The sequence below is a fragment of the Spermophilus citellus genome (assembly GCF_964194105.1).
Source record: "Spermophilus citellus genome assembly, chromosome: 8".
Lineage (NCBI taxonomy): Eukaryota > Metazoa > Chordata > Mammalia > Rodentia > Sciuridae > Spermophilus > Spermophilus citellus.
The window spans coordinates 105,655,996-105,681,434 of NC_138189.1; the positions used below are offsets into that span (position 1 = coordinate 105,655,996).

General features: G+C 33.4%; 1 long non-coding RNA gene across 1 annotated transcript in view; it reads right to left on the reverse strand.

Moving 5' to 3' along the window:
• The window catches only part of LOC308654231, a 37,052-nt gene extending 12,687 nt beyond the window's left edge, over positions 1 to 24,365 (reverse strand). Inside the window, exon 1 of the long non-coding RNA XR_014023202.1 lies at positions 24,255 to 24,365. This is a non-coding gene — a long non-coding RNA (uncharacterized lncRNA). The remainder of the gene's footprint in view (positions 1 to 24,254) is intronic.
• Positions 24,366 to 25,439: the final 1,074 nt, after the last annotated feature.

A 25,439-nucleotide genomic window follows, 5' to 3' on the forward strand; every position in this document is an offset into this window, starting at 1 on the left:
TATGTTAATGTTCTAGGTTTTTATGATACTTTTTGTGTATTAGACTTTTTAAAATTTATAATTTATTATTTCTTTTCTCATTTATAAATATTTACTTTTGTATCTAATTTTGTAGCTATAAATTAGTGCTCCTTTTCATAAAGAGGCCCCTCAACTGCATAAGTATCAGATACTACAAAATCAGGATTCATTTGATCAGAAGATTGTTCTGTTGTATAGAACAGTGATTGGGAGTTGGAAATCTGTCAAGACAGACCTGGTTCAAATCTTGATCCTGCAACTATTCTAACTATATGACCTTGGAAAGTTTCCTCTAATTCTCTAAGTTTCAGTTGTTAAATTGGAATACTATTACTATCTACCTCATAAGGTCAATAGAATAATATAACAAATAATACTATGTTATATGAAAGTAGTTGAGACCATTCCTGAATAGATGTCAAACAAGTTTCCTAGTCATATGAAACCCAAAGAAAACTATTTCCCCTTCCTCAAACTGACTCCTTCCCTTGCCTTCCCCATCTAGTACTAACATTAATCCAGTTGATCAGAAAAAAAGAGCTTCATACTCTGATTCCATCAACCAACTCTATTGACTTTAGCCTCAAAATATGTCCCCCTATATCAGTTCCTCAGCACCTCCACCTTTATTGCCACAATCCAAACCCTAATGCATGTGCTGTACAACTCTTATAATCTTCATCTGGTCATCTTGCTCCTGCTTTGACCCCCTATTATGCCTCTCCAGAATTAACACATTTAAATCCTAATCCCAATTTCTCATTTAGAGATAAGACTTTTGGAGTTAATTAAGTTACCAAGGTGAAGCCCTCCATGAATGGGATTGATGCTCTTATAAAAGACCCAGAGAGCTCTGCAGTACTTCTGCCATGGGAAGACACAGCAAGAAAACAGATGAAGGAAGCAGCCCTCACCAGACAAAGAATCTGTTGGCATGTTGGACTAGGAGTTCTCACCCTCCATAACTATGAGAAATAAGTGTGTGTTGTTTACATCACCTAGTCTATGGCATTTTTATCATGGAAGCCTGAGGAGACTAAGACAACCCACCTCCAACCGCAGCCTCAATCTCTCAGGCCTTCTTTGGCCACTTCTAAGACATAGACTGGCCACTCCCAGTCTGAAGTTTCACTTGTCTCCTCCTAACCCGACTCTTCCCATTTGTTCCCACTGATAGCTTTCTGTTATTTTCTTCACTGAAGATGTTGGACATGACCCATAGTCTGTTTCTCCAACTCAACTCTTAAAGATCCCATCTGAAACCTAGTTCTCCTTTCCTTGGCTTTCACCAGTGCCCCATGCAATGCACACCTGTAATGAAATTGTTTTATGTCATGCCAACATGTGCCGTTGGCCTCTGGTTGAACTTTATCACCTAGAAATTGACATATTTATTAAAAAATAAATTTTAGTGCCCCATTCTGTGAAAAAATTACTGTACATTTTCCATCTCTCACTCCTCCCACTATTTTGTTGTTGTTGTTGTTCCACTGGGTCTTCTAGTCCTTATACCTTTACCTTTTACCCCAATCTCTCCAGCCCCTAAGGAGTCACTTTCTTTCTACCCAGTCTATATTACACAACATATCACAGTGACTTTTATTTGGATCAGAGTTCACTTTGACTGGCAAGGAGTTGCTCTTAAGTCGATATATCTTTCTACCTCCTTGTCCTTGGTAGCTAAGCAATAGTGGAGGAAATCATATAATCATGTAGATGGAGCCACTACAAAGAAAGTTTCTTTGTTTGGGAAATCTTTTGGCTTGTGAGAATGTATCTGGCTAATTTTGCAATTCCCCAAGGTAATTATTCAAAATCTAAGCATTCCATTTTAGTCATGATCATTTTGGTTTTCTTTCATGATCCAACACTTAACTTGTTTCCATGATAAAATAACAATAATAAAGATTTTAAGTTGGATATCTTTAAATCATTCAATAGATAGTTATTAAAGATATTCTATTTTCTGGGCACTGTTTATAGTACTCAGGTTATATCACTAAGGCAAGCCAAGTCCCTTCATCATTGTGTGTGTGTGTGTGACTGTGTGTTTGTATGTGTATGTTACTGTAGAACATAGGGTTGCTTTATTCTGAGCTATATCCCCACCAACCTCTGCCTTTTTTTTTTTTTTTGAGAAAGGGGCTTGATAAGTTGCTGAGGCTGGCTGTGAATTTGAAATCCTTCTGCCTCAGCTTTCTGAGTTGCTGGCTACTCTCATCTTTAACCTCCACTGTCTGTTCAAATATATTCAGAAAATATACAGCAAATATGTTAATTGCCTTCTTCATACCAAGGATTTTTCTTGTATGGAAGGAATTCAACAATTAAAAGGACATACATAAAATAGTCTTTCCTTATGATGTGTTCATTTTAAAGAGGGAATGGAAAAAAACAGTAAAATTAATTTTAAAGTATGTACATACTGTCTACATATGCATATTCTTATGTTTATATGTGTGTCTATTTATATATGTGTTCATGCATATATCATCACTGGTAAGCAGGTTAAGGGGCATAGGAAGTGGTTGGGGCATAGAATGTAATGCCAGTAAAATTACCTTTCATTTAACTTAAATAACATTTAGGCAAATCCCATGCAGCTCATAAAGAATGGAAATGGGACAACCGAGTGCCAGGTTCTGTACCCATAAAGAGAGATGACTGGAACATAATATAATAATCAGTTGAAAAGTGGAAAGGTTTATACTGATTTGTCTCTTTTCTCTTTTGCACAAAGGCCAAGGTTAATACTAACAGTAATGTTCTAAGGTTCCAAACTGTGAGTTCTCAGATTAACAAACCTACCAAAAGTTTTAGGTCTAAATAAACTTAATGATCCCTAAAATTAGTATTGGCCTCACAGAAATTTCTAAAGCCTCCCCCATCTGGCCATCTGCACCTCCTTCTCCAGCTTTGTGTGCCTCTGGTAAGAGAACACGACCATCTGCCTTTAGCAAGTACACCCAGTTGCCTTCCAGACAGATTTCCACAAATTTCTAACACACACACACACACACACACACAGAGAGAGAGAGAGAGAGAGAGAGAGAGAGAGAGAGAGAAAGAGAAATATGAAGGAACTGTAGAGCAATGGATTTAGTATGTTTTTCTCAATACCCAACTGTCAAATATCTTCAGTGTGTATTTACCAGGTGTATTCCATTGCACTATTCCAACTAAAAACAGATTTTTACCTTTAGTTGTACATTTCTAAATTTAAAAAAAATAACTTTTATTTCTCATAAAGTTATCGATGCATAAGGGAAATGCATAGTAGAAATACATTGATCTTTGTCCTCCTGGAATCCATTCAGACTGCTAAGAATGCCCTAATTTCCCCTCAGAAAAACCATTTCCTCAGTACCTGGCTTACAGTACAGCTCTTGTGTTTAGCTCAAATCTCAGCCATAGTATAAACCTGTAGTACAGAATGGGCAGGCAAAACTTGCTGGAATTTGGTGGGAAGCTTGTATGTTCTAGTCAGATCATATAAGGACCATCAAAATGAAATCTAGGCTGCTGGGAGAGAACTTCTCCTTCCAATCAAATGTTGGTGAAGATGAGGTAAAAATAGAATTCTCTGACACTATTGGTTGAATGCAAAATGGTGCAACCACTTTAGAAAGCTGTACATTTTTTTAAGTATTAAATAGAGACCTATAAAACTGAGACATTCCACTTCTAGTGATTTTCACCACAGAATAAAAATTGATGCCATTATGATATGTGTACACAAATCTTACCACATTTTTTTACAAGGATCCTCAAACTGGAAACAATCTAAGTATCTACCAGTACATGAATAGATAACCAAAATGCAGTATATACACTTAAAGGAAAACACTCAGCAATGAAATGAATGAGTTTCTTATAGCTGTGACACGATGAATGAATCTCTAAATCTTATGTTCAGCTACAAATAAACACAAAAGAATGCATGGTATATGAATTCATATATTAAAAATTCTAGAAAATGCAAATTAATCAAAAGCCTTACTGGTTGTTTCCTGTAGTTGAAATAATGGACCCTACTGCTGCAGAGGGGAAAGAAGAATCTACTAAGACCAGTAAGAATGTTTGTTTAACAATGATAATGGTAGATTCAAAGCAGTTGCAACTGTTAACATTGATTAAGTTGTGAATATATGTAAACAAATTATAGCTCAATATAGTTCGAAAAATTAAATAAAAACTCAACCAATTTGAAATCAATCTGTTTTTTAATCATAATAAGGAATAATTCTAAGTAATCTTTTGTCTAAATTCTACACAAAGTCTTCAGTTACATTGTATCTATGTGAAAGCTAATTCAGAGAACTGCCAGTGCTATATTTGGCTCCCAACTCTGTGAACTTACTACAGATAGATCAAAAACTTAGGCACTAGAATAGAGACCCTGTGTCTAATAGATGAAAAAATAGGTCCAAATCTTCACCATTGAAAGTCGGCCTAGGAGCTGACTTTCTTAACAAGACTCCTAAAGTGCAAGAAGTAAAATCAAGAATTAATAAATCAGATGGATTCAAATTAAAAAGCTTCTTCTCAGCAAAGGAAACAATAAAGTGAGGAGAGAGCCTACAGCTTGGGGAAAATCTTTACCATATGTACCTCTGATAAAGCATTAATCTCTATGATATATAAAGAACTCAAAAACTTAACACACACATAAAACCAAATAATCCAATCAATAAATGGGCTAAGAAACTGAACAGACACTTCACAGAAGAAGAAATACAATTGATCAACAAATATATGAAAAGTATTCAACATCTCCAGCAATTAGGGAAATAAAAGTCAAAACTACTCTAAAATTTCATCTCACTCCAGTCAGAACGGCAATCATCAAGAATACAGACAATAATAATTGTTGGTGAAGATGTGGTGAAAAAGGTCCACTCATATACTGCTGGTGGGACTGCAAATTGGTGCAACCACTATGGAAAGCAGTACTGAGATTCCTCAGAAAATTGGGAATGGAACCACCATTTGAACTAGCTATCCCACTCCTCAGTCTATACTCAAAGGACTTAAAATCAGCATACTATAGTGACACAGCCACATCAATGTTTATAGCAACTCAATTCACAATAGCTAGACTATGGAACCAATCTGCGTGTGCCTCAATAGATGAATGGATAAAGAAAATGTGGTATATATACTCAATGGAATTAATTACTCAACTTTAAAGAAGAGTAAAATTATGGAATTTGCCAGTAAATGGTTGGAGTTGGAGAATATACTAAACGAAATAAGCCAATCCCATAAAAACTAAAGGTTGAATATTTTCTCTAATATGTGGAGCTAATTCAACATAGGGCCAGAGGCACTAGGGAGGAATAGCATTATCTTACATTAGGTAGATGGAAGTGATGAGAGGGAAGAGGAGGAGATATGGGGTTAGGAAAGATAGTAGAATGAAACACATTTTATTACTGTATATATGTGACTACATGACCAATATGATTCTTCCACATGTATACTCAGAAAAATGAGAAATTATATCCCATCTATGTATGATACATCAAAGTTCATAAATGCATTCTACTGTCATATATAACTAATTAAAACAAATTAAAAAGTTTAAAAAACAGCTGATTGTTTTGAGAATAACTTCTCCACTGTTAGAGATAGTTTGTGCTCACTGAGAACAATTTGATGTGTGAGGTGCTGGTAAGTGTTTAACAACTGGTTTTCTGAAGAACGTATTTCCCTTTCTGACTTCTTTGGTACTACTGTACCTTCCAGACCAATCTGAAGCTACTAAGACAATGTCAAACAAAGATTTGGGGAGTGATATTTGCAGTTGCCCCTTGTGAGTTCTTGTGAGCCAGCACCAGACAGTGTTGGATTATCCAATGTTGATCAGGGTCAGTAAAGTCCTGTAGCACTGAATTCCTAAAATTGCACACTATGCTTGAATAAACTTGATCAGATTATAAAGTTCAAGCAACAAAATTTCAATCACTTTAGTTCATTAAATTATTACCTAAACTTTCCAGAGCTTATTCTTTGGAAGGATTTATGTGTTATTTTTCTACTTTAAAAAATATATTACAAATGCAATTAAAATTATTAATCACATTGTTTTATATTAGCACATTTAGTTGCTATTTTATGTAAATACATATACAGGTTCAATCACAGAATACATTTACATCTATTTTTAATTTTTGCATTATTATTTATTTAATTTTATATTATTAAAGATAATTTTGGTTTATGGTAGAGGGGTGTTAAAAAATTCACTCCAGGTATCTAATATGCCAAATAGGTTACTGCATAGATTAGGTGTGTAAGCACAGAAATTTCAGAAATAAACAAAAACAAAATTTTAAATGAATATTTCAAATATGACAGTCTAATTAAAAACATAAGCCAGACTTAGCACTAGATGTAGTATTTCTAATTCATTCACAATTCATTCTTTCACCTAAAACACAACTGAAATGAAATTTGTTATTGATTTCTTAACCACACTGCCATGAAAGCTTCTTTGGTATCTAGTTTTCAAGTTTTTTTTTAAATAAAATTAATATATTATCATAGATAATACCTATCTTTTGTGGATTCAGAATTCTAACAGAAATTGATATAACCATTTTCATGCCACTGACAAATTCGTAGCAACAAATGTGAAATGGTTTAAGGGACAGAATTGGGAAAGGCAAATCAGATCTTTACTGAAGCCCTGGACAATTATTTAACCCATAGGAACACCTGATCCTTCCAACATTTTTTCCCAAACTTAAAATAAAATTAAATATTGCATATTGAAAACCCTTTTACTAGAGTCTAATAATTACAGTTAATAGTATGTTGATCACTATATTAATCACTTTACAAATATCATCTTATCTATTTTATATAGTCCTGAAACTCTAATTTCTCTGTTTTACAGATGAAAAACTGAGGCACACAAAATTTAAATAACTTGTTCATAGACACAATGTTACTGAGTGGAAGCAGAAAGCTAAAACTTATATCTCTGTTATTTTAAAGCTCATGCTAATGCCAATGCTAATAATTCTTATTTATATAAAGTATTAAATATTAAAGCACATAAATAATTTCTATTTCAATTTGGCTTCTGTGTATAGACCCAAGGCTTCCTGTAAGAATTTCAAAAAATCAGAAATGGAAATTAGAATATGAAATGGGGCTTGGTGTTTGCTTTAATTCCCATCAAAATTTCTATCCTCCCTCAAATATGTTTCTGAACTCAGAAGCAAGTATGTTTATAATTATTGTTACTGTCTTTTTATCTCTGTCCCGGTAATCAGTATATGACAACTTACCTTGAAATTGTCATTTCTTTTTAGTGTAAAGAACAGATCTGTCATGGCCATCAGTTCAGAAAGCCATCACTATGATTAAAAATAAGCCAAAACCATTCATCTACTCAGTGAATTCTGAGAGAGAGAGAGAGAGAGAGAGAGAGAGATTGCAGATAGGTTTTCTTGTTAAAGCTAGTGGAAGCCATGTGCCTCCAACTTGAATCATGTCCCTAAGTAACTTCACAGGTAGATAAGGAAAAGTATGAGGAGGACAGAGGCTGAGCTTCTGCATTGAATTAAAGTAGTTATATAAAATTTATCTGTCACACTAAGATAGTATTTTTATGCATATAAACTTGAACTCAAAGTAATAAAATATCTCTTTTTTAACAGAAAAAAAGAAACGTGCATGGAATATTCATTGTGCTAAGCAGTTCTGAAGACCTTTCATACAGGAGTGAAAAACGCTGGATATTAAATGCTGGGCAGCAGTTCTAGTTTTATCGTTTATTAGCTAAGAGATCTGGGCTAATCCCTTAACTTCTCTTGGCTTCAGATTTTCATCTTTAAAATGATGATAACACAGAGTTTTGTGAGCTTAGTGGCCAGGAAAGCACTATACAAATGTTAGTAATGATAATAGCTCTTATTTGCCATTTCAATACTTGCTATTCTCTGTTTCCCTGCTCCAAGGAAGTCTATATGATATGTGATAAAAATCTCGTATGCCTCCTCCTCTTTAATCATCATTTCAATCAATCAGTCCCTCTGCATATGCATTTATTTATTTGATATTGACTAATATATTTGTCTTCCTTCTTAACTATTTTAAATGTCCTCTATTTTTTTTATTTTTTGCATTTTTCTACCTTTATTTATAATTTTTTAAAATTTGAGTTAATATTTCCCTATGGGTTAAAAGGTCCAGCTTGATTCTTTGCATGTTGATAACCAGTTTTCTCAGGACCAGTTGTTAAATCCTGTCTAGTGTTTCTTTTGAATCAGAAATAAATGTCCCATTTTTGTTTTCTATGGAAGAATGGATGCCTTCCAATTCAATTAGGTCACCCAGAGAAGAGAGTGTAGAAACAGGGAGGGTGTATCAATCAAACACGTTTTTATGAATGGTTCAGCGTGTCACCCAGAATCCCAATATTCTGTACAATTAACAGTGCACTAGTAGCAGGGCATGGGATGCATGTCTATCATAGCAGTGCCTCCTGGAGCCTGAGGTAGGATGATCTCAAGTTTGAGAGTCAGGCTAACACTGCCATTTTTCTTGTTTGGAATATTTTACAGGTGTGTGTGTGTGTGTGTGTGTGAGTGTGTGTGTGTGTTTGTGTGTGTGTGTTTCTCCTACCTTTGTTCTACTGCTTTGACTTGGGTTTTTTCTCTTATTTTTGGTATTGTGTTGTTTTAACTTTCTTGTCAATTTCTTTTGTAACAATTCTGTAGCTCTTTTTCTTACAGAAAAGAAAATTAAAGTCACTTTTTAAATTTTCCTTTTAATACTAACTTAACTTGAATCTCATGAAGATACTGTACCTATAGAATTCTATCTCCCACTGTATGTTCTTATTTTTCTTCCTTTATTTTGATGTTGTGCTGGGATTGAACCCAGGGTGCTGTAGCACTTAGCTACATCCCTAGCCTTATTTCTATTTTTGTTTTGAGTGTGACCCAGTGGTAGAGGGTTTGCCTAGCAGGCCTGAGGCCCTGGCTTCAATCCTCAAGTGTCCCCCTGTACTCAACACTGTGACTATGGTATACTTACTTGTTTAAGCATTTGTCTCTCTGAACGTACTGAGAGTTTCTAAAAGCAGGGACTGTCCTCTTAATATTCCTATCCTAATTCCCTTGGTGCAACATCTGTCAATAAATGTTTATTGAATTGGCAATTGCATAATCTATCCATGCATTTTAGTTACCAACTACATGTGTAAAGCATACTGTTAGCAGCTAGGGATCTCATGCTTCGTCAGGAAATGTCTCTGCCCTGCAGAACCCAGTCTACAGGGGATGAGGGGATGGAAAAGTCGATTATGAATGGGACTTGTACTGAGGGCTTTGACAGGGTGTGCACTGGGAGCACAGAGAAGGCCATACCTGCCTTCTGCAACCTCCAACAACCAACACAGTTCACCCTCATAACCTACTCCTCTCGAAGCTGGGATATTTATTCCTGGTATTGTGCTTTCCACTCACAACTACCCATCTTAGCTCTGAATTTCTTTCCTGAAATTGAAGGTGATCTTTTTGTTCTTCTAATTTATTTCAGTTTCAGATATCAACCGAAAAAGCAACCTTTTTTTCAACTTAAGATAGTCTAAACACTAAATCCAATACTCTTCAGATGAAACATTTTAGAGCTAACCCTGAAACACTTTTAGCACTAGTGAAATGGGAAAATAAGAAATTTCATAAAGCAATAGGAAAAAATTCAACTACACTTATACATAGAATTTTTTTCATTAGAAGTGTTTGCAGTGGACACCTATCCAGGCTTTTCCTTAAATTTGATGATCTTGTCTCTGGTTAACATATACAGCAACAGGGAGCTCATGCTTCAAAAGCCTACCATTCCATTTTTAGATACTTCTAACTATTCCAAAAATTTACTCTACTAAAGAAAACAAATTAACTTTCTCTGAGATTGATTACTAGAAAAAGATCTCCCCCTTCTTTTACCTAATAAACTTCCCTTTACTTAAAGGCCACTCCTATTATCCTATAAATATTTTCTCTGGGTGAAATTTTCTAGTCCTATTTAACTGTAACCCATGGTACATGTTATTCATCATTTATTAATTCAACAAATATTTACTGAGTGCCACTTCAAAATATTCACTGATCCTCCAGCTCTTTGTATCTCTTTTGGGTGGACTTTTAATGACAATATTCCACTTGAGCTATATTTTGTGGAGTCATGTCAATGCATACAAATGAGGCTGAGATTGCATTATCTTCATGAAAAACCATTTTATACTGTTGTCTATAATTGGATCTGCAATAGCTAAAACTTTCTGAGTTTTTTTTAATGAAGAAATATTGAGCCACAAATCTTCCTTTCTTTGCTAGTATTCAATTTTTGAAACTAAGTGTAAGATTTATCATGTTGGATTTCATCTGTTTCTCTGACCTATCAAAATGTTTTATTTTTATTCAGAAATTCAATGTATTTGTTACTCATCATTTTCTGCACTTACAAATTTCCTAAATAGGCTTTCATGTCTTCATCAATGATGTTTTTTAAAATGTGTAAAAGAGGACCATCAATAGATCCTGGTGACATACCACTTTTTTTTTCCAGTAATCTTTTGGAGTAATTTTCAACTAGCATCAACAACTGTATCAATAAACATTAAGATATCAAAAATGTTTGTTCAAAAAATGTTTGTGCTAGCTGGTCAAAAAATTTTGAATCAGAATCACTGTTGCTCAAGTTAAATGTGAAATAGATTTCTAGAAATTGCATAGCTTTCTAATAATTATTTCTTATTTGTAAGTGTTCATATATCATTAGTAAAAATATATTCTTAAATAAACACTGGACTTGCTTAATTATAGTTTCTGGAATACAAGTGTGTGTTTTCCCCTCTGAATAAGCAAGTATTTGCACTTTTGTAGTATTTTAAAACTTCTCATAGTTCCAATTTTGCAAAGTGTTGACAGATATTTTGCATCATGCTTGTAATTGTTTTTGTGCCCTCAGATGTAATTTGTATGAACTTCTGATTTCTACTGTTAAGAGAGCCTCATAATAGAAAATAAAAATACACAGCTTCTGGGGCTGAGTAGGCTTGGGTTGCCATTCCAGTATTTACACTGAATATGCTTTGAGTCCTTGAGCACCTTTATGTCCTTCTCTAAGCCTAGATTTCCTTTTCAATAAAAGTAATAATGTCATTCCTACTACACATACTCTCATACCTTGCTGGTGGGACTGCAAATTGGTGCAACCACTATGGAAAACAATATAGAGATTCCTCAGAAAACTTGGAATGAAACCACCATTTGACTCAGTTATCCCACTCCTTGGTCTATATACAAAGGACTTAAAATTAGTACACTATAGTGATGTATCCATATCAACATTCATAGCAGGTCAGTTCACAATAGCTAAGCTATGGAAGCAACCTAGGTGCCTTTCAAAGGATGAATGGATAAAGAAAATCTGGTATATATACACAATGGAATATCACTCAGCCATACAGATGAATGAAAGTATGGCATTTGCTGGTGAATGGGTGGAACTGAAAAATATCATGCCCAGTGAAATAAGACAATCCCCCAAACCCAAAGGCCGAATGTTCTCTCTGGTATGTGGATGCTAACCCACAACATGGGAGGGTGAATAGAAGTCCATTGGGAAATGAAAAGAGGGGAGAGAAGAGGGGAATAGGAAGAATAGTAGAATTCACTGGACATAACTTTCTTAGCCTTGCATTTGAACACATGACCAAGGTAACTCTGCATCATGTACAACCATAAGAATAGGATCTTAGGGGCTGGGGTTGTAGCTCAGTGGTAGAATGCTTGCCTCACACATGTGAGGCACTGGCTTTGATCTTTAGCACCACATAAAAATAAAGTTATTGTGTCCATCTACAACTAAAAATAAAAAAAGAATACATGGATTTTCTTAATTCAGGAAAAATTAGAATTGGATCATAATTAGAACAAGTTATACTTCATGTATATATAATATGCCAAAATACATTCTACGATAAAGAACAAATAATTTTTTTTTTAAAAAGTGATAGTGTCTTTACATTCCTAGGAATACATGAGCTATGTGTGTGTAAAATTTCACTAGGGGTAAAAGGTTCTTGAACTCAGAGACTCATTTAACTTCTTCATTGCTACATACACAGAATTTAAAGAATATGTATAGAAAATTTCCTAAAAGCAATTGCTGAATAAATTTATGGTACATGATAGATGCCAATTAATGTTGTTTTAACTTCTCCTTCCTGACCTATCTTGATCCCGATTTCTTCTTGGCAAAGTTTTACCCTGTGTACTTTGAAGACCATTGTCTTTCATGTGGAAACTAGAAGTAAAATAAATGTTGGCTTATTCTTTCTTATTCTTTTAATATCACAGTGTCTGGTCCAAAACTAACTCTTCCTGATGGTCTTTTTGCCTACACAGTAGAAAAGGAGAGAAATGGTTTTTGTCCTCAGTCTATTTTAAAACCCTACGTATTCTGAGTTTTAATATTTTCATAATGAATTTCTAGCTAGAGTAATTTTTTATATTCTTCCTATGCAGTGTGTCTCTGCATCATTTCTGATTTCTTAATATCAACCACTATTTCTTCTTTTATGGGATTATTTATGTTTGAATAGACAGCATTTATTTACTTTGAGATTTTTATACTTTTCTTTATTCCAGTCCTTTTCAAATTACCCTCTTGTTTTAGGTTCCTAAACATGGACTCGTGTTTTCTATGAATATTTTCAGGCCATTTTCCTAAAGGCCAATGCACATATCAGGCTATATCCTGTGTATATCTTTCCTTTGGTTTTATGCCAATGTTTATACATAGAAAGTCAGCCCTTCATTTTTTTTTCAGTAATGTTCAAAGTAGCAATCTCAGTAGTTGCTTCTAGAAAATGAATCTGTTAATGAGGAAAGTCAATAGTGTTTCAGATCTTCTACTTTAAGAGAAACAAATTTTCCAGAGACATTTTTCAACATCAAAGCTTCAATACACTTTGGTATTTTGTATATATTAACTACATTCTTGTGATTCCTGTATTTTAATTGCATTATCCAAATCTACCCAATTTCTCCAACTAGGCTCTACCCCCTAAAGATTTCACCATCTCCCAGTGGCTCCACTACCTGGGGACACACAAGTCTTTGAAGGATATTCCAGGACCAAACTGCTATAGCCACTATATTTTTTTAATATCAGATATAAAGCCAGAATTTTTCCTGATTATTCTATACAGTATGGGATATTGGGTCTTTCATAAGAACTAAGATTTCCAAGGTACTTGCTTGACACCTTTAATGGAATGTTCTTTGGAACCAGACATATCTGGGCATGAATTCTAACCTTGCCACTTATTAGTCACTTCTCATTGGTCAAGTTTCTTAAACTCTGTATATCTCAGTATCTTCAGCATTAAAATGGAGAAAATAGACCTGATTTTCTGGTTGGTTTAGAAGGAAGTGAGACCATGTGATATCCTTTCAAGGAACAGTATCTATTCCCTCTATTTCATCTTTGATTTGCTTTCTTCTTATGAACAAATTAATTCCAATTTGGGGGTTTGTGAGTCCTCTGAGTCTTTCTACTTGGTTATTTTCTCTAATCAATGCATTGAAAGGCTTTGATTAAAATCTTTTACCTCCTCCTATAATGAAACAAATTTCACTGTTTATAATAGTGATCTTTGAATTTTAGACCATGCTCCATGGATGTTGCTGAAGAATTTGATATTTCTTGGTTTCTCTTGGTCTCAGTTTTCCTGCAATTTTTTTTTGCAGTTCCCTGTTAATGTGGTAAACTATGTCTTGACAGTGGGTTCTGAGAGCATTGCTTGTAACTATGCTTTTCTTTATATATAATTTCAGCCAACTGTAACTATTATCAATTACTTTGATAAATGCCCCATATCTATTGCCCAGAGTCCTTTAGTAATCATGAAAGCACGATTATATTTTTTCTTGCTATTAAGAAAACTATAGACCATAATGACTAATACATAGAAATCTCTACTGTTTTCTTGAGAAGTATACATTAGGTGCAAAATCTTATAGTGTGTACTACTTTGAACATAATCTTAATTGAAAATTAGAATATATTTTGCCTTTCTATACATTTTTACTGCCTGAAAATAAAAGGCTAAAAATATTTTATTCATCATATTACAGTCAAATTCTACAGTATTTTTAAAGATCTGTCTTCATTAGACAACTCTTCTTTGCATTATGTGTTGAGTTTTAAATTTTGGTTATATTATCTAAAGTGTGTACAATAAATCATTTAAGTTATGTGAATACTAGAGTTAAGTGTGTTAACATTTTAGCTTTTAGACATATAATTTTAATATTATACTAATATTTATTTTACATTGACACTTATTTGTTCACTTTTTTGGAGAACATCTTCTATATTAATTATTGTTTTCCATGTACAATTTCTGATTCATTCTTGGGGTCCTGGGCACTATATTTTTATATCATAGTTATAATTTTGTTATTTTACCTTATACTTTCAAAGAAGGAAAACAAGCTAGAGAAATATCTACAATAATCTACACCATGGGTTAAAGCTTCCAGTCAGAGCAGAGAATAACTGTGAACAAATGCTGAGATACTCCGTATTGCACCTTTCTCCCTGCTCAATTCGGCCATCCAGGCCTGGAAGAACAAGCTCTTTCTGACTAAAGAAAGGGAGAATGTGATGTGTATCTGGGTATATAGTGATTGAATTTTTCAGTCTTCTGGAAAATTAAAGCCTGACCAAAATATACACTTCTGTTTTGTTTCCTTTGAGACAGCCAAGAGTATGAGATAATAACTCCAAGCATCTCAAATAGCAGGAGATGCCAAGGCTGATGCATTGTTTCCTATTTCATGAGCTCAGGACAGGATGCTAAGCCCATAAACACATTTAGGGAGCTTTATAGGACACAAAATCACTTACGCAGCACTCTGAGTCTCCATTTTTAATTCCTTTCCAAATTAATTTTTATGACTTCTCAGGGAAACTTTTCAATTCCCTACACAGATCATGAAATTTTGATTAAACATTTAATGAGGTTCTTTGCATAGATCTTATTTCCCAAGCCCCTTCATGCTACCATGTCTATACAACTCAGTAGCCTTCTCTAAAATAAACCATTGAAAGAAACCCATTATCTTTTTATAGTTCTATAACACATAGTCTTTTCAGTTTTGGCCTCCTTAATTATAGCATTTTTAAGACATTTATTTATGAATCTATTGCTGAGAGTCAACTGTGTGCCAGTCACCGTGCCAGATGATAGAAAAGGCAGAGTTGAATAAAAATGATGAATTTTGCTCACAAATAATTCATGGTATATTTGGAGATAACAAAAAAAATATTAACAATGTTTAAGTGAGATGAAAACCAATTTCTACTAAATACCTTGTGCATTGGTACTTTCTGGTACATTACTTTTTCAGAATAATGTGGACAAAGATTCACTCAAAAACTTAATTTTTCCATTCAGTGGAAATAATAAAATTAGTCAATATATATGATGTGACCCTATGGACCCTTCCACTAGTAATTTATAGCATATCACATAAATATACAATCGTTCCATAGCATCTAAGAGCAACTGGGTTCTAGAACAACCCCCATCCCCATGGATTCCTCAATTCCCTTATACACAATATTGTACTATTTGCATATAACAAACACATCCTCTCATATAATTTAAATCATCTCTAAATTACTTGTAATTCCTAAGGCAATTAAATGCCATGAAAATAGCTGTTACACTGTATACTTTGGGGAATAATGACAAAGAAAAAGGTTTGAATAAGTTTAGTATAGATGCAATTTTTTTCTCAAACATTTTCAATTCTTTGTTAGTTGAATCTTCAGATGTAGAACCTGTAGACCTGGAGGGACAATTGTATATGTGCCAAGTACACATTTTTTTTTGTATTATTATTATGGTGATAGCTATTCATATGTATATGGTATTCAATTTCATAAGCATATGCTACAATTTATAATGTTTGAATAGTGAACTATAATTATAAAAAAGAAAATTAAAATTCAATAATGTAACAGTAGAAAATAAGAGTATAATGAAGAATGAGCAATGAATTCTCCTGGGGTTAAGGATTTAGGGAAAATCTGACAAAGGAGTCACAGTTATATTGACATGAAAAGAATACATAGATGAGAGGGAGAGGGAGAGATATAGACAGATAACATATGGACAGGCAAGGCCAGGCAGAGAATGCAGAGCAAATACTCCGTCATTAGAAAGAGGATATGCAAGAAAGCATGTGGAAGCCATAGCAAATTTGAGAGGTGGAAAAGAATTGGTATTTGCCGAATTTACAGAGCCTTTATTATGCAGACCTTGAGAGTACAATATGAGCATTTTCTTTTCAGCAGAGCTACACAAAGATTATAGATTTGGTTGGATATTGTTAATAAGTGGTTATTACTGTGAAGTTGGAGGAGAAATTGTCTGTTTTATTCAGTTTCTTTGCAGCTGTGACTAAAAGGACACAAAACAACAGAAGAGGAGGAAAAGTTTATATGGGCCTCATGGTTTCAGAGGTCTCAATCCATAGACAAGTAGACTCCATTCCTCGGGGCTCAAGGTGAGGCTGAATATCATGGCAGAAGAGTGGGGCAAAGTGAAGGAGCACACATGATGATCAGAAAGCAGAGAGAGAGAGAAAGAGAGAGAGAGAGAGATTCCACTTTCTAGATACAAAATATATACCCCATAGCCACAACCCCAATGAAACACTACCTCTAGTCCCACCACACCTGCCGCCAGTTGCCAATCAGTTAATCTCATCAGAGATTAATTCACTGATTAAGTTAAGGCTGTAACCCAATTATTTTTTTTCTCCAAACTTTTGTGCATTATCTCACATATGAGCTTTTGGGGGACATCACATATAAACCATAACAGTGGATGGAACTAAGGGGCCACTTAAGATATTTTGCAGTACTTCACAACTGAAAAGGTGGTGTCTAATGTGCTAGAGAAGCAGAGATGCATTCAATAACTATCTTAGGCAGAAAGAAAAAAAATGTTATTGATTAATTAGATAGAAGAAATAAATTAGAAATGAAAGAGTGATTTGATGGGTGGACGACTACTGATTTCATTAAATGAACTGATGCCAAAAAAGATCAATTGCATGGACAAAATGAGGTGAAAAATAGAATTATATATTTGTATGCCTATAGTTCATCTAAATAGGAATTTCTAAAAGGGAATTATAGACATAAATGGAGCTCAGAAAATAGTTTAATTTTACATAAAATGGTTATTCTGCTATGATTATAGTAAAATCTGTGCTAAATCTAATAACAGAGGGTTAATAGACCAAAAACAAATTTTCACTGACATGATACATTGTCTTAAGACAAATTTTTTTTGATAAATCAAATGATTTCAGTTATCTTATTCAAATAATTCAGCATTGGAAGCTAGTGAACCATTGGTTAAGGAATAGGCCAGATCTTTGAAATTTTTTTCACCTCAGTTTCTCCATTTATTAAGTATTTTTGACAATATTCATTTTGATGAGTTATTAAAATTTTCAAGAAAATTTAAAATAAGGAAAAACTACCTAAGTGAATTATAAGAAATACATTTTAAATTTAAAATATGGCTATATTTAAAACAAAGATGGAAAACAATATGCTTTGCAAGTAGTAAGCATACAAAGACTATGCTGACTATAGTAATATTCAAATAAGTTCAGAGAAAAATTTTGCCACTAATATTGCATAATGCAAAAAAAATGATCAATTCTTCATGAAGATACTGGACTCTTATGTTCATACAAAAAGCTTAAAATTAAAAGAAAAATAAAGATAAATCCATAATCACATAGGAAGATTTTAATATTCAAGTCTCCTCAATTAATAGGACAAGCAAACATCTGAAGGATATAGAAAACTTGACAACATTTTCAACTACCTTCAATTAATTGACATATAGTGCTAGACTTCACCCCAAAACTTCAGAGCATACATTACTTTTCAAATGGGCACAGCTTCTTCATTAATTTATGTCATATATTGGACCACAAAATAAGTACCAATAATTTAAAAAACTAAAACTATTCAGAATATGTTCTTTGAATATGGAAAATTAAACTAAGATCCAGTAACAAAATTATTAAAATTTAATAACAGCCCCCTACTCACCCACATGGAGGGAGGAGGAGCAGACCATGCATACACAGTGGGAGGACAGTGACAGCGACACATGGAGTGGCTTTCCCCATTGGATTCCATCTAGTGAAAACAGCTAGGACCTATAAGACCATCACCCAGGTTCCTGCAGGCAAGGTATTGGTATCCTGGAGGGACACTGTAAGATTGTAAGGTAGAAACTGTAATACCTTGAATCCATACTGCTAGAGAGGAAGACACATGTATAACATGAAGAAACAAGAGGGAAAAGTGCCTGAAACAAACCAATTGGTATAATAATAGATTCCATTGACAGCACAGTAGATGAAATGTCAGAGAAGGAGTTCAGAGTGTACATAATTAAAATTATCTGCAAAGCATGGAATGAATTAAGACAGCAAATACAGGAAACAATGGATTGCATCAACAAAGAGATATAAGAGGAAATACAGATAGCAAAAGATTACTTCAAGAAAGAGATAGAGACTCTGAAAATAAAACCAAACAGACATCCTTGAAATGAAGAAAACAATAAACCAAATAAAAATGCAATAAAAAGCCTCAACAACAGACTAGATTACTTGGAAGACAGAACCTCAGTCAATGAAGACAAAATATATAATTTTAAAAATAAATTTAACCACACAATGAAGACAGTGAGAAACCATGAACAGAACCTCCAAGAATTATGGAACAACATGAAAAGAACAAATGTAAAAATTATTGGGATAGAGGAAGGCACAGAGATAAAAAACCAAAGGAATGCACAATCTATTCAGTGAAATAATATCAGAAAATTTCCCAAACATGAAGAGTGAATTGGAAAACCAAATACAAGAGGCTTACAGGACACAAAATGTAGAAAATTACAACATATCTACACCAAGTCATGTTATAATGAAAATGTCTAGCATACAGTATAAGGACAAAATTTTAAAAGCTATGAGAGAAAAGTTTCAGAATACAAATAAAGGGAAACCAATTAGGATCTCAGCAGATTTCTCAACCCAGACCATCAAAGTTAGGAGACCCTGGAACAACATATACCAGCTCCAGAAGAAAATGGATGCCAACCAAGAATCTTATATATAGCAAAATTAAGCTTCAGATTTGATGAAAAAATAAAAACCTTCCATGATAAACATAAATTAAAAGAATTTACAAAGAGAAAGCCTACACTACAGTTTGTTCTTGGCAAAATATTTCATGAGGAGAAAATGAAAAACAACAATGAAAATCAGCAAAGGGAGGAACTACATTAAAGAAAAATCCAATCAAAGGAGAAACAGTTAAGTTAAAAACCAAAAATAAACCAAAATGACTGGGAATACAAGCCATGTCTCAATAATAATCTGAATGTTAATCACCTAATTTCACCAATTAAAAGACATAGGTTGCTAGACTGGATTTTAAAAAAAACATAACAATATGCTGACTTCTAGAGACTCATCTCCTAGGAAAAGGCATCCATAGACTGAAGGTGAAAGGATGGGAAAAACATACCACTCACATGGGCGACATAAACAAGTAGGGTTTTCCACCCTTGTATCAGATAAAGTGGACTTTAAACCAAGGTTATTCAGAAGAGATAAAGAAGGACATTTCATACTGCTTAAGGGAACCATACACCAACAAGACATACCAATCATAAATATCTATGCCCCAAACAAAGGAGCATCTACATATATCAAACAAGCCCTTCTCAATTTCAAGGAGCAAATAGATCAAAATACAATAATATTGGGTGACTTTAACACACCACTCTCACCACTGGATAGATCTTCTAAACAAAACCTAAAAAAAGAAACTATAGAACTCAATAATACAATCAATGATTTAAACTTAACAGACATATATATAGTATTTCGTTCATCATCTAGCAAATACACCTTCTCAGCAGCACATGGATCCTTAATTAAAATAGACCATATATTATGCCACAAGGCAACTCTCAGCAAATATAAAAATATAGAGATACTACCCAGTATTCTATCAGATCATAATGGAATGAAATTAGAAATCATGATAAAATAAAAACTAGAAGCTACTCCAACACCTGGAGACTAAATAATAAGATATTCAGTGAGCAATGAATATCAAAAGACATCAAGGAGGAGATAAAAAATTCTTAGAGGTAAATGAAAATGAAATACAACTTATCAAAACCTCTGAGACATTATGAACACAGTGCTAATAGGAAAGTTCATTGCATTTAGCTGATTCATTAAAAGAATAAAAAGTCAACAAATAAACAGTCTAACATTACATCTTAAAGCACGAGAGAAAGAAAATCAAATCAACACCAAAAGTAATAGAAGACAGGAAATAATTAAAACCAGAGCTAAAGTCAATGAACTTGAAACAAAAGAAACAATTCAAAAAATTGACAAAATGAAAAGTTGTTTCTTAGAAAAAATAAATAAAATTGATAAACTCTCAGCCATGCTAATGAAGAGAATGAGAAAACTCAAATTACTAAAATTTGTGATGAAAAAAGAAATATCACAATGGACACTATTGAAATACAGAGGATAATTAGAAACTATTTTAAAATTTATACTACATAAAAGAGAAAATCTCAATGACACTGACAAATTTCTAGAAACATATAATCTACCCAAACTGAATCAGGAAGACATACACAATTTAAATAGATCAATTTCAAGCAAGGAAATAGAAGACACCATCAAAAGCCTACCAACCAAGAAAATCCCAGGACCAGACAAATTCTTAGCCAAGAACCTTAAAAAAAAAAGAATACCAATACTCCTCAAATAATCAAATAATTCCATGAAACAGAAAAGAATGTAATCCTTCCAAACTCATTCTGTGAGGCTAGTATCACCCTGATGCAAAAACCAAACAAAGACACATCAAGTAAATAAAACTTCAGACTAGTATCCCTGATGAACATAGATGCAAAAATTTTCAAAAAAACAATCCTGGCCAATTGCATACAAAAACATATTAAAATGATAGTGCACCATGATTAAGTGGGGTTCATCCCAGGGACGCAAGGTTGGTTCAAAATACAGAAATTAAAAAACGTAATACATCCCATCAATGGACTTAAAGATAAGAATCATATGATTCAGCTTCTCAATAGATGCTGAAAAAACAATCAATAAAATACAGCACCTCTTCATATTCAATACACTAGAACAACTAGGAATAGTATGATCATACCACAACATTGTAAAAGCTATCTATGCTAAGCCCAAGGCCAAAATCATTCTAAATGGAGAAAAATTGGAAGCATTCCCTCTAAAAACTGGAACAAGTCAGGATGCCCTTTTTACTACTTCTATTCAGCATAGTCCATGAAATTCTAGCCAGAGCAATCAGACAGATAAAATAAATTAAAGAGATATGCATAGGAAAAGAAGAACTCAAACCATCACTATTTGCCAATGACATTATTCTATATTTAGAAGATCCAAAAAATTCCACCTGAAAACTTCTAGAATTAATAAATGAATTCAACAAAGTAGCAAGGTACAAAATCAATATCCATAAATAAAATGCATTTATATACTATAGTTGATGAATCCACTGAAAAAGAAATTAGGAAAATAATACATTCAAAATAGCCTTAAAAAAATACTTGATAATTAATCTAACAAAAGAGGTGAAAGACCTCTACAAAGAAAATCAGAGAACACTAAAGAAGGAAATTGAAGAAGAACTTTTGAAGATGGGACGATCTCCCATGCTCTAGGATAGGTAGAGTTAATATTGTCAACATAGTGATACTACAAAACTGTTAAACAGATTTAATGCAATTTCTATTAAAATCACAATGACATTCTTCATAGAACTAGAAAAAGAAATTATAAAATTTATTTGGAAAAATAATAGGCCCAGAATAGCCTAAGAAATCCTTTGGGAGAAAAATAAAGCAGGAGTCATCACTATACCAGATTAAACTACACTAAAGAGCACTAGTAACAAAAAACACCATGGTATTGGCACCAAAACAGACATGTAGACTAATGGTACAGAATAGAAGATACAGAGACCAATCCACAAATACAGTTTATCTCATATTATACAAAGGTGTAAAAAAACATATATTGGAGAAAGGATAGCCTCTTTAACAAATGGTGTTGGGAAAACTGGAAATCCATATGCAGCAAAATAAAACTAAATCCCTATCTTGCCATGTGCAAAACTCAACTCAAAGACAATCAAGGACCAAGGAATTATACCAGAGACCCTGCACCTAACTGAAGAAAAAGTAGGCCCAAATCTTCATCCTGTCAGAATAGGCCCCGTCTTCCTTAACAAGACTTCTAAGGTGCAAGAAATAATATCAAGAATCAATAAATGGATGGATTCAAACTAAAAAGTTTCTTTTTCTAGCAAAAGAAACAATCATTGAGGTGAAGAGAGAGCCTACATTACGGGAGCAAATTTTTACCACATGCACATCAGATAGAGCACTAATCTTCAGAATACATAAAAAAGTCAAAAACTTAATACCAAAAACAAACAAACAACAACAACAAAACCAACAACAACCCAGTCAATAAATGGGATAAGGAACTTAACAGACACTTCTCAGAAGAACATATACAACCAACCAACAAATATATGGAAAAATGTTCAACATCTTTCATAATTAGAGAAATGTAAATTAAAACTACTCTAAGATTTCTTCTCACTCCAGTCAGAATAGTAATTATCAAGAATACAAGCAATAATAAGCGTTGGTGAGGATGTGGGGGAAAAGGTACACTCATACATTGCTGATGGGACTAAAATTGGTGCAACCACTTTGGTGAGCAGTACGGAGACTCCTCAGAAAACTTGGAATGGAACCACCATTTGACCCAGCTATTCCACTCCTTAGTCTATACTAAAAGACTTAAAATCAGTATACTATAGTGACACAGCCACAACAATATTTATAGTAGCTGAATTCACAATAGCCAATCTGTGGAACCAACCTAGATACCCATCAATAGATGAATGGATAAAGATACTGTGGTATATATACACAATGGAATATAACTCAGCCATAAAAGAGAATAAAATTATGGCATTTGCAGGCACATGGATGGAGTTGGAGAATCTTATTCTAAACAAAGTAATCCACTCCTCCAAACTAACGGCTGAATGTTTTCTCTGATTAGTGGATGCTGATCTATGATGGGGGTGGGGGAACATGAGAAGAATGAAGGAACTTTGGATTGGATGAAGGGGAGGATGGGATTGGGTTATGGGGTTAGGAATGATGGTGGAATGAGATTAATGTCATTACCCTAGGTACATGTATGATGGCACAAATGGTGCCTTTCTACATGATATACAACCAGAGAATTGAAATATTGTACTCCATTTGTGCACAATGAATTGAAATACATTCTACTGTCATGTACAACTAAGTAGAACAAATTAAAAAATAATTTTAAAAAAATTAATCACATATCTAATACTCCCCCAGTTATTTTAAAATTAAATAACAGACTTCCGAATGAGCCCAAGAGTCAAAGAGTTCACAGAAGATTTGAAAATACTGTGAACTGTATTACAAGAAAATAAAATATACCGGAATATCTGTGTGTTTTTAGAAAATTAGAAATATTTAAAGTCAATGTTATAAGTGTGTCTATCTTAACACGTGAGAAAACTAAGGAGAAGGAAGTACATTGCTGCTACCAGAGGGCCAAACTAGCAGGTTCTAGCAAGGGGATAAGGAAGACTGGAAGAAATAAAGCGTCAACACACGCAGATCTTGAAGATAAAGCTGGGGTCAGATGGAGCACAGCTCTCTGATGGAGAAACAGGATCAACAATTACACCAGCAATTTTTATTATATATGTCTCTAAATCAGATTAAAGACCATGCAAGCATTATTCTTTGTATTCATGAAGGTTACAAAGTTAGCAACAGTATGCAACTATTTCCTCAGTTACATTCTACTGTTGCGATGTGCAATATTAGGAGCATTGTGCAGCTCTCCAGAAGGTCCATTGTTTAAAGTTACTAATTTGCAGGCACATTCAGACGCAGCAGAACCGGTGAAACATTGTAGTTATCTTAGCAAGAAAGTTCCTTTACTCACCAGGCATCCTATGCCTTTGCACAGAAACTTTCCCAGTCACCAAGTATGCCACATCCACGAAGTCATCAGGGATCCCAACCTCAGACACTGGTCTCCCAGTCACTGTCACCGCTTTCCACAGTACATAGTAAAGAAATTAAGGAAATGTAGAAATAACAGAATAGAGAAAATTAACAAAGGAAAACACACACTAATTATTCATAGCTAAAAATAAATAAGTAAATAAGTAAATAAATAAATAAATGAAAAAAGGATGATTTGTACAGATCTTGCAGACATTAAGCAGATAATACAGGAATATTAGGAATAACTTGGGTGAATAAATTTGACAACCTAGATGAAATAAACAACCAATTAAAAACACAATTTTTCAAATCTCATTAAAGAAATAAAATATATAAAGGATTTTATATACCTATAAAGGGTTTATTTTTGTAAAACTTTGTAAAATGTCAAAAATAAAATTTTAGATCCAGATACTTTGATTGATAATTTTTTACTAAATATTTAAAGAAGAAATCGTATCAAACTTATACAAACTTTTTTTTGGAAAATATAGGAGAAAGGAACATATCCAAACCTGTTTTCTGTACCACTGTTGGCCCTGTCAGCTAAACCTGATACCGATGCTAGAATAGAGAGCTAGAGTCTATCATCTCTCATAAACAAGGTGATGAAATTCTTAATAGTAGCAAATATAATTTAGCAATATATAAGCAGGATTTATCACAAGGATGCAGAGTTAGCTGAACAGTCAAAAATCAGCCAATGTAATTTACTATATTAGGGGATTCAAAAAATGTTCTCAAAAAAAAAAAAAGAAAAATAGCTTAAATAGTTCAAAATATATTAACCAAAATGGAATTTAAAGGAGAATCTTTACTAAAAATTCCTATACTATATAATTTTTAATGACAAATGAATAAATTTTCTCTTAAGATTTGAAGAGTTTAAAATCTAGATTTCCAGATAAAAAACATGATTATTTATGTAGAAAACCTTAAGAAAATTATAAAACAGTCTAAAAACTCCCAAGAATTTTATCAAAATCACAGAATATAATGTCAAAATTAAAAATCAGTATTTATGGTAGAAGCAGAAAATTGAGAATAAAGATTTTTAAATTTACTTATGGTAGTTTAAAATATATAAAATGCTATTAAGAATTTTACCCTGTATGTATTA